The following is a 14,564-nucleotide window of genomic DNA, read 5'->3' on the forward strand; positions in this document are numbered from 1 at the left end:
GGTTCCTCAAACAATTGTAGATCTACCATATGACCCAGCTATCCCACTGCTGGGAATGTACCCAAAGGAATGGTAATCACCAAGTCAAAGGTATACCCGTCCCCCAATATTCATTGCAGCACTATTTACAATAGCCAAGAGTTGGAACCAGCCCAAATGTCCATCATCAGATGAGTGGATTTGTAAATTGTGGTATATCTACACAATGGAATACTACTCTGCTATAAAAAAGAATGAAATACTGCCATTCACAGCAGCATGGATGGACCTAGAGAGAATTATATTAAGTGAAACAATTCAGGCACAGAAAGAGAAATATCACATGTTCTCACTTATTTGTGGGAGCTAAAAATAAATAAATAAATACACAAAAAATGGGGGGGGGGAGGGAAGAAGACACAACAATTACAATTCCTTGAAGTTGACAAGACAAGCAAACAGAAAGGGCATTGTTGAAAGGGAGGGAGGAGAGGGAGGAGGGAGGGAGGTTTCGGTAATGGGCCACAATAATCAACCACATTGTATATTGACAAAATAAAAAAATAAAATAAAAAATAAAAAACTTGAGCCCATCTGTATCACTGGTTAATAAAGAAAATTATCTTTGCTTCACAAAATTACGAGACAATCTGTCAATCAAACTCTTAGTTTGTGTCCTAAAAGATTTGTACCTAGTTGTCTGTCACATCTCCAGCATTCTGTGTTTGCTGTGGATCTTACTTCATCAGCTCTAATGAGGCAAGCTACATAGGAAGATGAGATAAGGTTTCTATCAAAAGCTTAATTTCCCAATCAGAAGTAAAGAGCTCAATCCAAGGAACAGCATAGCCATAAGTAGATACTTAGAAGAAACTTTGCTAAGACAGATAATTATGACCGTGGAACTTTTTGAAAAAGTAACTATGACCTAATCTCAAATGTTACTCATAAAAATCACAACTGATCTTTCAATTATGAAAAATGAAAAGGCAAAAATAAATAAATAAATAAAGTTTTAAGTGGCACATGGTGGTTTGATCTGAGAGGCCAGGTAGAAATAGGTATGGTCAGAGAGGTGACACCATATGTGAGATGAAATGCAAATGATAAGAAACTGAGGAAGAATTGAGTGGGCCATTGGCTTTGAAACTTTACCGATAATGGAGGTGTGATCGGGGTTGAACTGAAAGTAGAGGGATAAGGGCAGTTTTCATTTGGCTTTTGTTATTAGGTTCTTGCATAGATTTCTACCATTCAAACCTAGCTTCTCAAGTTAGAACCATAAGATGTGTCTTCAGTTAAGGTTTGTCTGGAGATATATATACATATATATATATATATATATATATATACACACAGACTACACATATATATACACACATACACACATACACACACATATATGTGCACGTGCACACACACACACGCAGAAGTATAATAGCATTCTTCTGTATGAATATTTCACTCCCAAATATCAATAGGAATTTTTTCTCCAGAGGCAAAATACTAACCCATTGAACCCGAAAGATAAGGACGTTGTGCCTCTAGATACATAATGCCACATATTCTAAGAAAAAAGTGTTAATTATCTAGATATTTTGTTGACATGAGAATATATATCCAGATATTTTGAATTCTCTACTTTAAATAAGGCATATTGGGGTTGAAGACATGAGTATGATCATATATAAAATACCACAACGTAATCAAAGAAGTGAACAGATAGTTTTACAAATACAAGGCAAAAATAATAAATTAACAAAAAGAGAAATTATTTGGCTTGATAGCAATTAAATAAGTGCAAATTACAATCACTTTAAGGTAGTTTTACATACCTATTAATCTACCAAAAATTATAAAATTTATTCAAGTCAATTTTGATGAACTGAGCTCTAAAAACCTGATCTTTCTGACACTTTGCTTGGAACATTGGAAATTGATGAATGTCCTGAAACATGCAGCAGGATATAAAATAATTCATACGCTTTGAGATGGCAGTTTCCCTTTAGGGAAGTTACTCTTCAAAGAATCCCAAAGAAGAAAAAAATAAAGGTAGTTTTTCATGAGGAGGATAAGAACAATCAAATTTCATTCCAAAAAAAAAAAAAGAAAGAAAGAAATGGTTGTATTCCTGTGTATAAAAGACATGCAGAGTAAAAAAAAAAAAAAGCAAGTTGGAGAACAGTATGTGCAGTGGGATAATACAGCATAATGGAATGAGTTTATACGGTGATGACGGTGGTTATGAAAATGATGATGGTGACATCATGTGTAAAAATTTTAAATAACAAGATATTAACAATTATAATTGATCTATACATATGTAGAAAATTATTTCATCCGCAGGAATGATATACATTGTAAGAATATTGCTTACCTCAGGGGAGGCAGAAAGCAGGAGAGAATGGGGAATGGGACCTTAGCAGTATCACTTTTCTTTAAGAGAAATAGAGAGATCAAACATATATGGAAAAATGTTATCTATTCTTGATAGACCTTATGAGGGTGCCTGTTTCATTACTTTTTGTAGCTTTCATATATCTGAAAATTTCAATATTTAAATTTTGATTTAATAAGAAGTAATAATACTCACCATGAAAATTAAACAATGCAGAAATGCATAAATAAAAAAAATCCCTTGTAATTTTGCCAAAGATGTAATTGTCAATATTTTAGAGTATATGCTCCCAGTCTTCCAGAATAGTATAAAATGTATATCATTTTATTTTTGAAATAAAGGGACCATAATATTTGTGGTCTGCTTTTATCACTTAGTATATTGTGAATACATCTTTCCAAAACCAGGAAATGGTTCCTTAATATCATTTTTAACAGATACATGGTATATCATCATATGGATATCCTATACCTTATTTACCAAATCCCCTATTGTCAGTCCTGTAAGTTATTTCCATTTTATTTTTCTGTATTATAAACAATACTGTGTGAACATCATTGAAATTATAACTTTGGGCATTCCTTAAATTTCCCCTCAGGACAAATTCCTAGAAATGGAATTGCTGCATCAGAGGTAATGGACATTTTTAAGGCTTCTATAACATATTGTTGAACTGTAGTTTTAATTTGCTTTTCTTTGGTACTAGATCTTGAGCTTGATTGGAATTAGACATGGTCTCTGCTCTTGAGGAGCTCACCCAAATAACTTGGATGCAAGTTAATAAACACTAAGATAAATGTATAATTTTAATATAATATAATTTAAATTTTCTATTTTATATGTTGCTCTCCTTGCTTTGGATGAAAAAGGGTCACAAGGATACTATTACACAGACCCATTCCCATCTGACAATGAAACGTTAATTGAAAATCCATTTGCTAAAGAATTCCAAGAGATGTGCAAATGCTGAACATGACCCCATTAACATTTCAACCTGAACTTTGTTTCATCGGTTTTTTAAGTTCATGGGTTGTAGTTTCCCTGATGCATTGTGATTAAACCTTTTGAAGGGTGGTTTGTGGGGGGACTGTGAATAGCAGCCAAGTGAGAAACACCAGATAGTGAGGGTGAGGAGTGTGATCAGGCATTAACCACCCTGGACTTGCCTAGGGAGTGAGTAGTGGCCAGTGGCTGTGGCAGTTGCAACAGCTGAAGAACATCCCAGACTTTGAAATGCCAGCTACTAGAACAGTCTCTATATCAGCTGTCTGTTGTTATACAACCTATCACCATGGCATTTTCTGTGCATTCATTGTTTCATTTCATTCACACAACTCTATGATGTAGTGATTGTCCCCATCATTAGACAAGAGAAAACAGGCTCAGAAAGGTTAAGTATTTTGCCTATGCTGCATAGTAGGCAAGTTAGAAAATTAGGATTTTAAACTATATTTGCCTGACTACAAAGCCTCTTTCTACCATGTTGTGTGTTCTAGTAGTACAATGGATAACCTAGGTAACCCAGACTGTCATCTTTGTCCAAACTATAGGAATAATACCTTGGTTTCCCTCCCCATTTTCCTAGATGTACAGATCATTCCTAGATTTGCCAATTTTGTTTTCAATGGCTTTTGAAGACGAACCTTGAATTTTCACAAAGACTTTGACTCACTCTGAATTCCAAACCATTTTATTTTTGTGGCGTCCATGAATTTGAAAGCGAAGTGATGAGATCTGAGTTAATCAGAGCAGGTACTCGTTTGTTAGCATGATCATTGTTCATATGTGTAGCTGCATCCCTGCTTCTTGTGCGGCACCGAGCTGAAATGAGTTTGCAACGTGTATTCTGCTGAAGGTTGCCTAGCAATAATTCATTAGAGATAATAATAAAACAGCATTGTCCCCTTTTAAAAGCATTCAAGTTCCCAGATGAGAATAAATATAATAAATATATTATTATATTTATATTATTATATTATAGCTTAACCCTAAATATTAGGCTGAATAAAAGAAATAGTCATAGTATGAAGATTCAAATAGCTCTCTCATTATAAGCTCGCTTGAAACAACTGCATTACAGACGATAAAAACAAGGAAAGGACACACACAAATATGAAATCCTCAAACTCCTCAATATTGTTTTCTAATACCCTGAGACTGGGCTGCCATGATCTCATCCGTGACAGCCTCCCAGGGGAAGGTTTAAAAGTGTACTGGTACTGGCCCCACTCTGAGATATTCCGCGAGCATCGTTATTTTACTATTTTTTTTAAACAACCCAGATGACGCTAACGCACAGTGAGGGTTGAGAACCACTGCAATAACGCACAAAAAGCATTATGTAATTTTTGGACGTCAGTGGATCTTGCCTAACTGTGGGCTGTGAGGCCACGCAGACTCACTTGCTCCGCGGAAACATCAGAGCTACCCCCGGTTGTTGCCTGAAAAAACCTTGAGTGTCTGAAGCTTTGCATAGAGTGCGGCCTGGAGATATCGCCGCCTCGTGGTGGCTTCTTTCATAACAACGGAAAGTGATGCAGCTAGTCTCAACCATTCTTGGACGGAGAAGAAGGCTTAGTTTTAAAAGACAAACTTTTAAATGCTAATAGAACTTTTTGGTTGACATTGTTATTTAAGCTTCATTTTCATTTCAGCATGATTAAATCATAAATTCAAGGCAACGATTTATAGTACATGATTCCACTCTTCTGGTGAAAACAACTTATGTTTACTCTCTTCACTCATCAAAAGCCAAACCCGTCAAACTTTCGTTGCAATAATCTGAAGCAATTAGTCTTTTTCTTTGTCTTGCATGACATGACATCATTTTTTTGGTGAATTAAACATTACAACTTTCTCTTTGACATTTTTGCCTGTCCCCCCACTCCCTTGCCCCCTTTCTTCCCTGTCCTTGCTTGTTTTGTTTTCTTTTTACTTTGACTCTCGAATGTACTTCCATTTGGACCTTTTTAAAATGAGTTTCCAAATCAATTGGGACGAGTTAGTTCAGTTATTAAAGTAGTAGACATTTCCTGTTCCAATTACTTTTGTCACGTAGTCATGGCCAATATCTCAATTTCCAAATAAAAATAGATACACAGAAGACGTGCAGGTTTCTGGTCCATTATATTTGTTGTAAATTCCACATAATGAGGCAAAATTAGAAAGAGTCTTATTAAATGATGGCATTGCTGCTCTGAACATAATCTGAGCATGTAATTCAAGTGGGCATTTCAGTTTCTTCGAAATGACTTTTCTAGTGTGAGAGTATCTGGCAAATTCATCCTGTTATTCAGGCTCCTGTGGACCAGACACTGAAAAAGATGACATATGCATAGGGACCCAAAAGTCAAATCATAATCTATCATTTTGTTACTTTGTTTTTCCTGTCTTAGTTTTTCCATTACTTCAGCTGAAATCCTTACATACTCCATCTTCATTTCTTTTAACCTTAAAGTTTATGATGTTGATGGATATTGTTTATTCTGCATTAGATATGGGTCTGTTCAAAAGTAGGTGTAAACAAGGGGATCAACACACAAAAAGGTGGCTAAGAAAATCTCCAGGGTGATGGGGACTGGAATGGTGATAGGAATTCCTCAGACAGCCACTATCCAGCAGGCCTAGGGAACAAAGAGAATTACTGAAGGAGGCCCAAAGGTTCTGGGAGAGAGGTCTTCAGAGCAGTGATAATAATAAGATATAAAATGTGATTGAACGTATTGAGAGGATATTTATATAATCAAGGAAAGTCAAATTAAAGTATAATGCATAGAAATTTAGACAATCATTAACTCAAAAAGAAAAAAAATTCTAGTCAGGGAGGAAAACATAACAAAGAATGGATTATAAAGTTGTGTAGACTAGCTTTTAGTAGAGTCAAAATATCTTAAACACTTTATGATACAGTAGTGATCCAATGTAACTAATGTTGAAGATAAGGAGAAATATGTTTATGTGTAGGGATGTGTTACAGGGTTGGTGAAGAAAATCGAATCTTCATCTTTCATAAGAAGTCATTAGACAATACTTACACCAAGCAGAGTCCAATCAGGAGACAGAAGCACCATTTATTTGAACAGAGAGAACTTGGCATATTTTTTACTAGTTATAAATTTGTAAAGCAGATAACTAACTGACAACTAACAGGTAGTCAAAAGTGAATTCTTAGGTAACATGGAGGTAGTAAATAAATAAAGTAGCTACCACTGCTAGGGCTGGTGGAGCAAAAGGAAGAGGCTGAATGATTAGAAAACTTCAAAATTTAGAGGAGAATACCTCAACTGAATTTCAGCCCTCTGAGGAAGAGGGCTTCTCTGCTAGTGTCGGTGTCTCTGAGCTCAATGTTATAGCCTTTGTGGCAGCTGTGAAAGTGGGCTGATTAAATCTCCCTTCAAGAGGGTACTTACTAAAAGGAGCCCTGTTAGCTGACAGACTCCAGCTTAGGATACTGTCAGTAGAAAGCAGCGTGAGACTGGGATGCAGCTCTGAGAAAGTCTGGGCCAGCCCCACAGTGAGCTCTAGTGCAACACTGCTCTTAGAAGGGTCCTGTGCTGGGCAGAAATGGTTAGCTCTTGTACAACTGTCATGTTCAGTCACTGTCTGAGGGCTGCCCAGAAAGCCCACATCCTGCAGCATTACACTCTAATGCCTTTCCAGATAGTGAGCAGGCGAGTGAATATATGAGTCTGGTGCTCACTGAACAGGAGTGGACTGCAGATCTAAATGTGGGAGTTGTCAGCAATTTGATGCTGTTTAACATCATTGGACTAGGTTTAGTTATAGAAGAGAGTTGAGTATTGAACTCTGAGATGGAATAACCATTGAAATAGGAAGGAAATCAGGACAGCATGCTGCCAGCAAGCCAAGGGCAGGACAGAGTTGTCCACTCTGTCAAATGCTGGTAAGAGGTGGAATAAAAAAAAAGACAAAGAAGTAACCATTGAGTCAGTTGAGAAGGGATTGGAAGAGAGTGTAGACCATTGTTTGGAGAAGGCTGCTGTAGATATAGTTTTTTTGTTTCCTTTTTTTCTCTTATTGAAACATAATTGATTCGGGGTGCAGAGTTAATAGCCACAAAGAATGATTACACTTTACAATGACAAATGTGCTAATTATCCTGATTTGATCATCACATATTGTACACAAATACAGATACTCAACTCTGTAAAGAATTAATTAGGAGGTATCTGGAGAGAGATGTAGGACCAAAGCGCTTTTGTATTTTAACTTAAGAAAAAAGGCTCTGGGTCCCTGGAAAGCAGAGTGCTACACAAAATAAAATTGCAACTTATGGATTGGGAAGAAAATTTTGCAAACCATATATCTGATAAGGGGTTAATATCCAAAATTTATAAAGAACACACACAAGTCAATAGTAGAAAAACAACTAACTGATTAAAAAATGGGCAAATGACCCAAACAGACATTTATCCAAAGAAGATATAAAAGTGGCCATCAAGTATATGAAGAAATATGCAATATCACTAATCATCAAGGTAATGCAAATTAAAATCAATATGAAACATCACCTCACATCCCTTAGAATGGCTATTATCAAAAAGTCAAGAGATAACAAATGTGGGCAAGGATGTGGAGAAAAGAGAACCCTTGTGCACTGCTGTTGGGAATGTAGATTGGTACAGCCATAATGGAAAACAATGTAGAGGTTCCTAAAGAAATTAAAAATAGGACTACCTATGACCCAGAAATCCCTCCTCTGGGCATATATCCAAAGGAAATGAAATCGCCATCTGGTAAAGATATCTTCACTCTCATGTTCACTGCAGGATTATTCACAATAACCAAGATATGGAAACAACCTAACTGTCTTTGACGGATGAACGGATAAAGAAAATGTGGTATATATACACGATCGAATATTATTAAGCCTTAAAAAAGTAAAAGATCCTGCCAATAGCCACAACATGGAGGAACATGGAGGACATTATGCTAAGTAAAATAAACCACACACAGAAAGACAAATACTGCATGACCTCACTTATATGTGGAATCTTAAAAAAAATAAAATAAAAATAAGAGTGAAACATACAGAGAAAGAGAATAATATAGTGGTTACCAGGAGTAAGGATGAGGGTAGAAGGAAACGGGGGGATGTAGGTCAGAGGTTACAAAATAGCAGACATGTAGAATGAGAAAGTCTAGAGATCTAATGTACAACACGAGGACTACCGCGAAAAAAAATTTGTACTGCATTTGGATTCCTGGTAAATGACTAGATTTCAGTTGCTCTTACTACAAAAAAAAAAAAAAAAGGATAACTTTTAACATGAGATGATGGACACGTTAATTTGCTGCACTATAGCAACCATTTTACTATCTACATGTATCCCATAACATCATGTTGTATACCTTAAATATACAAAAAAAGAAAATTTTTTAAAGAAGAAAGATCCTAGGATAAGAACAAGTTTGTATGCTGATGGAAATGGTCCAGCAGGAGGGAGAAATATGTGATGCAGCAGAGATAAGTGTAGTTGCAGGATCAGAGCCCTTGAGTAATTACCAGGGGCTCAGCATCCAGTGTACAAGTGGAGCAGTTATTCTGATTTTGGGCCAGGGACCCTTTTACTATAACAGACAAGAGCACAGATACAGGCAGATGGGGAGATATAGTGTGGGGAGCTTGTGGGGATGTTTTCCTCTGATTGCTATTGTCTTCTTAGTGAAATAGGAAGCAAAAGGGGGTTGGGAGATTTGGGTAGAAAGGAGAGTTGCAATAGTCTGGGAAAATGTAGATTGCAGGACTGTTCAAGTGTACCTATTTTGCGCTTTAAGATTGCATTGTCTTTGGAGGATTATTTTACAGAGGTGCATTTGAAGTCTGCAAGGTCAATAGCCTTATTCAGGATCAAACAGCTAGGTAGTGACTGGATTTGAACTCAAATTCAGGTCCCTTATCTCTTATTCTAGTGCTCTTTTTGAGTAAGCATTTCTGTGTATTTCACATGTGCGCTCATATGACATTTCCTTTCCAAATGCTCAAACTTCTGCTTATAATATAGCTTTTGATGTGGAGGAGGCCTTCTCCCAATGCACTGCTCGGAAGCATAGGCAGTCTTGTGAAGAAAATCATTCCCTAAGGAGCTGTTCTTTAATCAGAAACTCTACCATAACTTGTCTCTCAAATGTATTACAAACACAAAGTAGGCAATAGACATCAGAATTGGAATGCATTCTAAAACAGATGAGTGGGCTGAGATATTCTCGGGGTGGTGACTTTGACATTTATTGACCAGTACTAAATCATGTATGAAGGACAAGAGGATGTAACACAAAAATGTTCAAATATGTGAAGGGAGATGAACATTCACTGTCTCAGCCTTGCTCTGTGTTTAGGAAGGACATGTTCTAAAAATGCCAGCTAGTGCATACAATAGAGTCCATACTGGGCTTGCAGTGATTAAGAGAAATAGAGGAAGTGAAGTTATTTAGAATGATACGAGATCTTAGAAATCACATCATACCCTACCTTTATTTAACAGATGAGAAATATGAGGCCCACAAAATTTAGGAAAGTTGACAAAGGTCACAAAAGCTAATTAAGGAAACGGTGCTAGAAAACTGAGTTCAGTGCTCTTATTTCAGTGATTTTTACACAACAATGTGCAATGTTTAGAAAAAATGAAATGGATGTTTAGCAACCTGTATGTGTATGTATGCATGTATATGTAGTTCAAAGGTTATGAATGCCAGGGCTTTGCCCTGTATGTCGGTCAGAGACAACATTATTTGAATCCCTGTTCTGTTCCATGTTAACTGTGCAATTGTGAATGGATTATTTATCCTCTCTGAGCATCAGTTTCTACATCCATAAGTTGGGGTTGTTCACATCTAATTTGTAGGCTTGTGGCAAAAAATCACATGAGATTATGTGAAAGCTTCTAGCCTGTTTTTTGTCAAATTTGGGGTGCTCAGTAAATGTTAGCTCCATGTTCCTTTTTCTTTTTCTATTTTGTGTAGAAAGAACGGTGTGTTCGTCCGTTTTTGTGTTGCTTATAACAGATACCTGAAACTGGGTAATTTATAAAGAAAAGAGGTTTATTTGGCTCACGATTCTGGGACAGATCTAATAAGATCCAGTTCATGATGGCGAGTTCTGGCCACAAAGACATCTGGTCTCCTATGGGTAGATGTTCTGTCTCTATCAGAATATCCAACACTGCCACATTGGGGATCAAATTTCCACGTGAGTTTTGGAGGGGACAACACATCCAAGCTTCGACCTTTGCCTATTACCCAGTACCAAAGCTGCATCCATGTTTTCAAGTATCTGTATAGCAACACCCCACTTCTGGTACCAATTTTCTGTTTTACTCTGTTTTGTATTGCTATAACAGAAATACCTGAGACTGGGTAATTTATAAAGAAAAGCAGTTTATTTGTCTTACAATTCTCAGACAGCTGCATCTGGCATGGGCCTCCGGCTGCTTCTACTCATGGCTGAAAGCGGCAGGCAGCCGGAGGGTACAAGCAGATCACATGGTGAGAGGAAGAAAGAGAGAGAGGGGAGGTGCCAGGGTCCTTTAAACAACAAGCTCTTGTGGCAAGAACTAATAGAGAGAGAACTCACTCACTACCCTCCCAGGGCATTAACCTATTCATGGGGGATTTGCCTCCACAACCCAAACTGCTCCCAATGCTGCCACATTGGGGATCAGATTTCCACATGAGCTTTGGAGGGACAACACATCCAAACTCTATCACATGGACTAGGCAAGGGTTTGCTAATGTGAAACAGACCTTCTGTTCCTTTTGCCAGGGGTATGTGTATGGGATGGGCTTTTTTCTTGGAAGAAGAAAAAGGTAGGACAATATAGAGTCCCTACTTGTTAATTTCTTCTCTTATAGGCGTCCGGCCAATGAGAGAAATATCTGAGGGAGCTGACATCCTGAAATTGTGAACCAAGGACATGAGTGGCCTCTTTATGCCAGTAAGAAGTGCATTCCGATCCTGATTGACCATGAAAATCATGTGGAAAACTTAAAAGAAGATTCTGGGCATCCATTTCCAGATGTACTGAATCGATATCTCTGGGGGTGGAGTCAAGGAATCTATATATTTTAGAAAACTCTTCAAGTTAACACATGATCTAAAAAGAATTTTTTGTTTGAAATGATAGATTTGTGAGCCCCATTTGATAACTACATTTTATGCTCCCAACCACTGTGTGTGTGTCTCTGTGTATAGAGCAACTGGACCAGAGAGACTGAGACAGAGAGCGAGTGAGCTGGAGATAAAATTAGATGGAGAGAAAGCTTGAGACACTTACTGCATTAGAGAAAAACAGAAATAGTATCCTTAGTCTATTTCCAGAAGAAATAAAATTAGACTGGTACCTGTGGGTATAAGATAACTTTCTTAATAAGGAAATGCATTGGGCTCATTCATAATATGAAAACCAGCCAGTTGCTAGGAAGTGCATTTTGCGACTACCTAACTAACTTTCTGTTGTGCCTACAGGATAAACGTTTGTATATTGGACAATATGAGTATGCCAGAGAGATGACACTATTGGTAGTTTGCAGAGAGAATCTTGTGAGGCATTAACTAGAGATTACATTTTCTTCCATTTTTTGGAAATACATTTTGGATGTACAGTACGTGATTTGCAGTGATTCTGGAGAAAGTGTGCTTCTTATGCAGCAAATAAACATATAAATGTGCTTATCAACAGCCAACTGTGTTTGGGTACACTGTCTAATTCAATTTATTTCAGAAGTTGTAAGGTTTTCAGAAGCTTATAGGCAACAAATTACAAATCCTTTGACTTCTTTAGATCAAACAATTTCATAAAATGCACACTTATTTTTTTCATATTTTCATAAAGCAGAAATAATGTGTTCTTTTCAAGGCAAGCTAAAACAAATTAATATGTTCCTTGAAAATTGCATTCAGATGAACGACATTTTCTTCATAATATGTGAACTTGGATACACTTTAGTAAGTCACTAATTCTTCAAGTGTAGTGCATCTTTTAAAAAATCCATTTCTTTTAGGAACACTTGTTACAGTGTTCAGATACATAGATTAAATAAACTACTTGATTACAATTAAAGTGAAGGTTAATGAATAATGGACAGATGGGATTTAGAAGGAAGATTTTTTTCCCTGCATTTATATTTAGGGGAAGTGTGAAAAGTCTAAGCATATGTTTAAAACTCCAGTCCCTCAACTCGTTCCCTCTCCTCCTATATTAGCCAGTTGTATTAGCCTATCCCTGGCTTCATTTTCATTCCTTTTCTGTATGGATCCTATGTTTGATCACTTTACAAACACTTTCTGGAACCCCTTTAATTTTCTTGTTTCTTTGTCCTGTCACCCACCTTCTGGAAGAGTCTAAAATGCTGACTGTATACGTTTAACTTCTCATCCACTAACCGTGCTTTAAGGCTGCTAGGTGTTTTATGGGGTGGGGAATCACATAAGCTCTGTATCATTGGGTTATTACCGTACTAATTAAATATCCTCATCTCAAACTAACGATTAAGTTTTGTAATGATTAATATGCTAATTACCCTGATTTGATCATCACACATTGTATCCATGTATTGAAATATAACTCTGTACCCCACAAATATGTATAATCAATGTTTCAAAAGAAAATTATTTTTAAAAGGCACTCACAAACTCAATCATTATAAGAACAGCCTTTTATTTAGTTCCTGATTCTGAGTGTTGGCAATTTAGTCTGGATCAGCTGGGAGCTTCTTCTGGCCTTGGCTGGACCCACTGAGGTCAGCTTCAGGTCAGTAGGATGCCCCTGCTTCTGGGGATTAGCAGGCTCACAGCTGGAGCAATGAAGGGGTGGAGGGTGAAAGGCAACTAGGCCTCATGTCTCTCATCCTCTATCAGAGTAGCCTGGGCTTGTTCCTATAGTGGCAGCAGGGTTCCAGGAGGGAGAATGGAAGTCTGCAAGGTTTCTTGAAGCCTACACCCAGAACTGGCCCAATGTCATTTATGCCACATCCTATTAACCAAAACAAATCACAAGGCCAAGATTCCAGAAATGTAGAAATAGACTCCACTTTGTGATGGGAAGAGTTGCAATGTTACATTGCAAGGCAAGTGGAAACAGATAAGAGTGGAAGTTTTGGGACGGTTTTGCAATTTACCACAGTACTGAAAACTGGAACCACTAAAAAATGGGTGGTCTCTAAACTTAGCTAGTTTTTCCCTGCTATTTAACTATACTTTTGCTTATTCCTAGACAGCTCCTGTTCACAGTTCATGGTAGCTGGTTCAAAACTTTACCAGTCTCCCTTAATTTTTCTCTGTGTCTTACACTCCCAGTAAACACAAACCCCTTACATAGCAGAGAAAGTCAAGGTGCTCACTTGGGAACCTCAACAAGCTTCCTTCCACTACACTTCCAAATTTAATTATAATACAGTCATACCCATATCTGCCCTTTTCTCTCTGGCCTTACAGAAAAAGGGATGTATCCTTTTGTATGAAACTATGTCACTATGTCAGTTTGTGCTTTATATCCCAAAGCTTCCTGCATTCTTTGCAAATAATTTCCTTATTCCTGTGTATTCAACTGTATCCACTGCTTCTCTCTCCCCACTTTACCATTGTGCCTAAATCTCCTTCATCTCAGACTTTCCCACGTGCCTACATTTTTTTCAAGCTACTACCTTTCCCTTCTCCTTAGCATCGGCACAAAAGATCTTGAAAAAGCAGTCTATCAGAATAACAATGTGATGAAATGGAAAGAACATACTTTTTAGAGCCAGAAAGAGAGATTGGGAGAGAAAAAGTGTTTATCTGTTCCTTGGAATTTTATCAGAGAGATATCAATAGACTGCCGTTTGTGCATGTAAGCAAGACTTTCTCAATAAGGAAATTGGTTTGACTCCACTGCTCCCTAACTGAATGAATTTGTACAAATTTCTTAAAATTTATGAGGCTAATTTTCAATATCTGTAAAGCGGTGTTAGTAATCTATCTCACAGAGCTGTTATGAATATATATCCAGTGGGGAGGGCATGTGTCAGGCACTTGATATGTAAGACTTAACATTATCAGCATCTGCCCACTAATTAGAATATCGTTTCTTCCTCAACCACTGTATTTAAATTGTTCTTAAGAAGGTCATCAGGGCCGGCCCGGTGGCGCACTGGATAGTGCGCCACTTGGGAGGCGCGGCGGCGCCCCCGCCCG

The sequence above is a fragment of the Galeopterus variegatus genome, unplaced genomic scaffold (assembly GCF_000696425.1).
Source record: "Galeopterus variegatus unplaced genomic scaffold, G_variegatus-3.0.2 Scaffold273, whole genome shotgun sequence".
Lineage (NCBI taxonomy): Eukaryota > Metazoa > Chordata > Mammalia > Dermoptera > Cynocephalidae > Galeopterus > Galeopterus variegatus.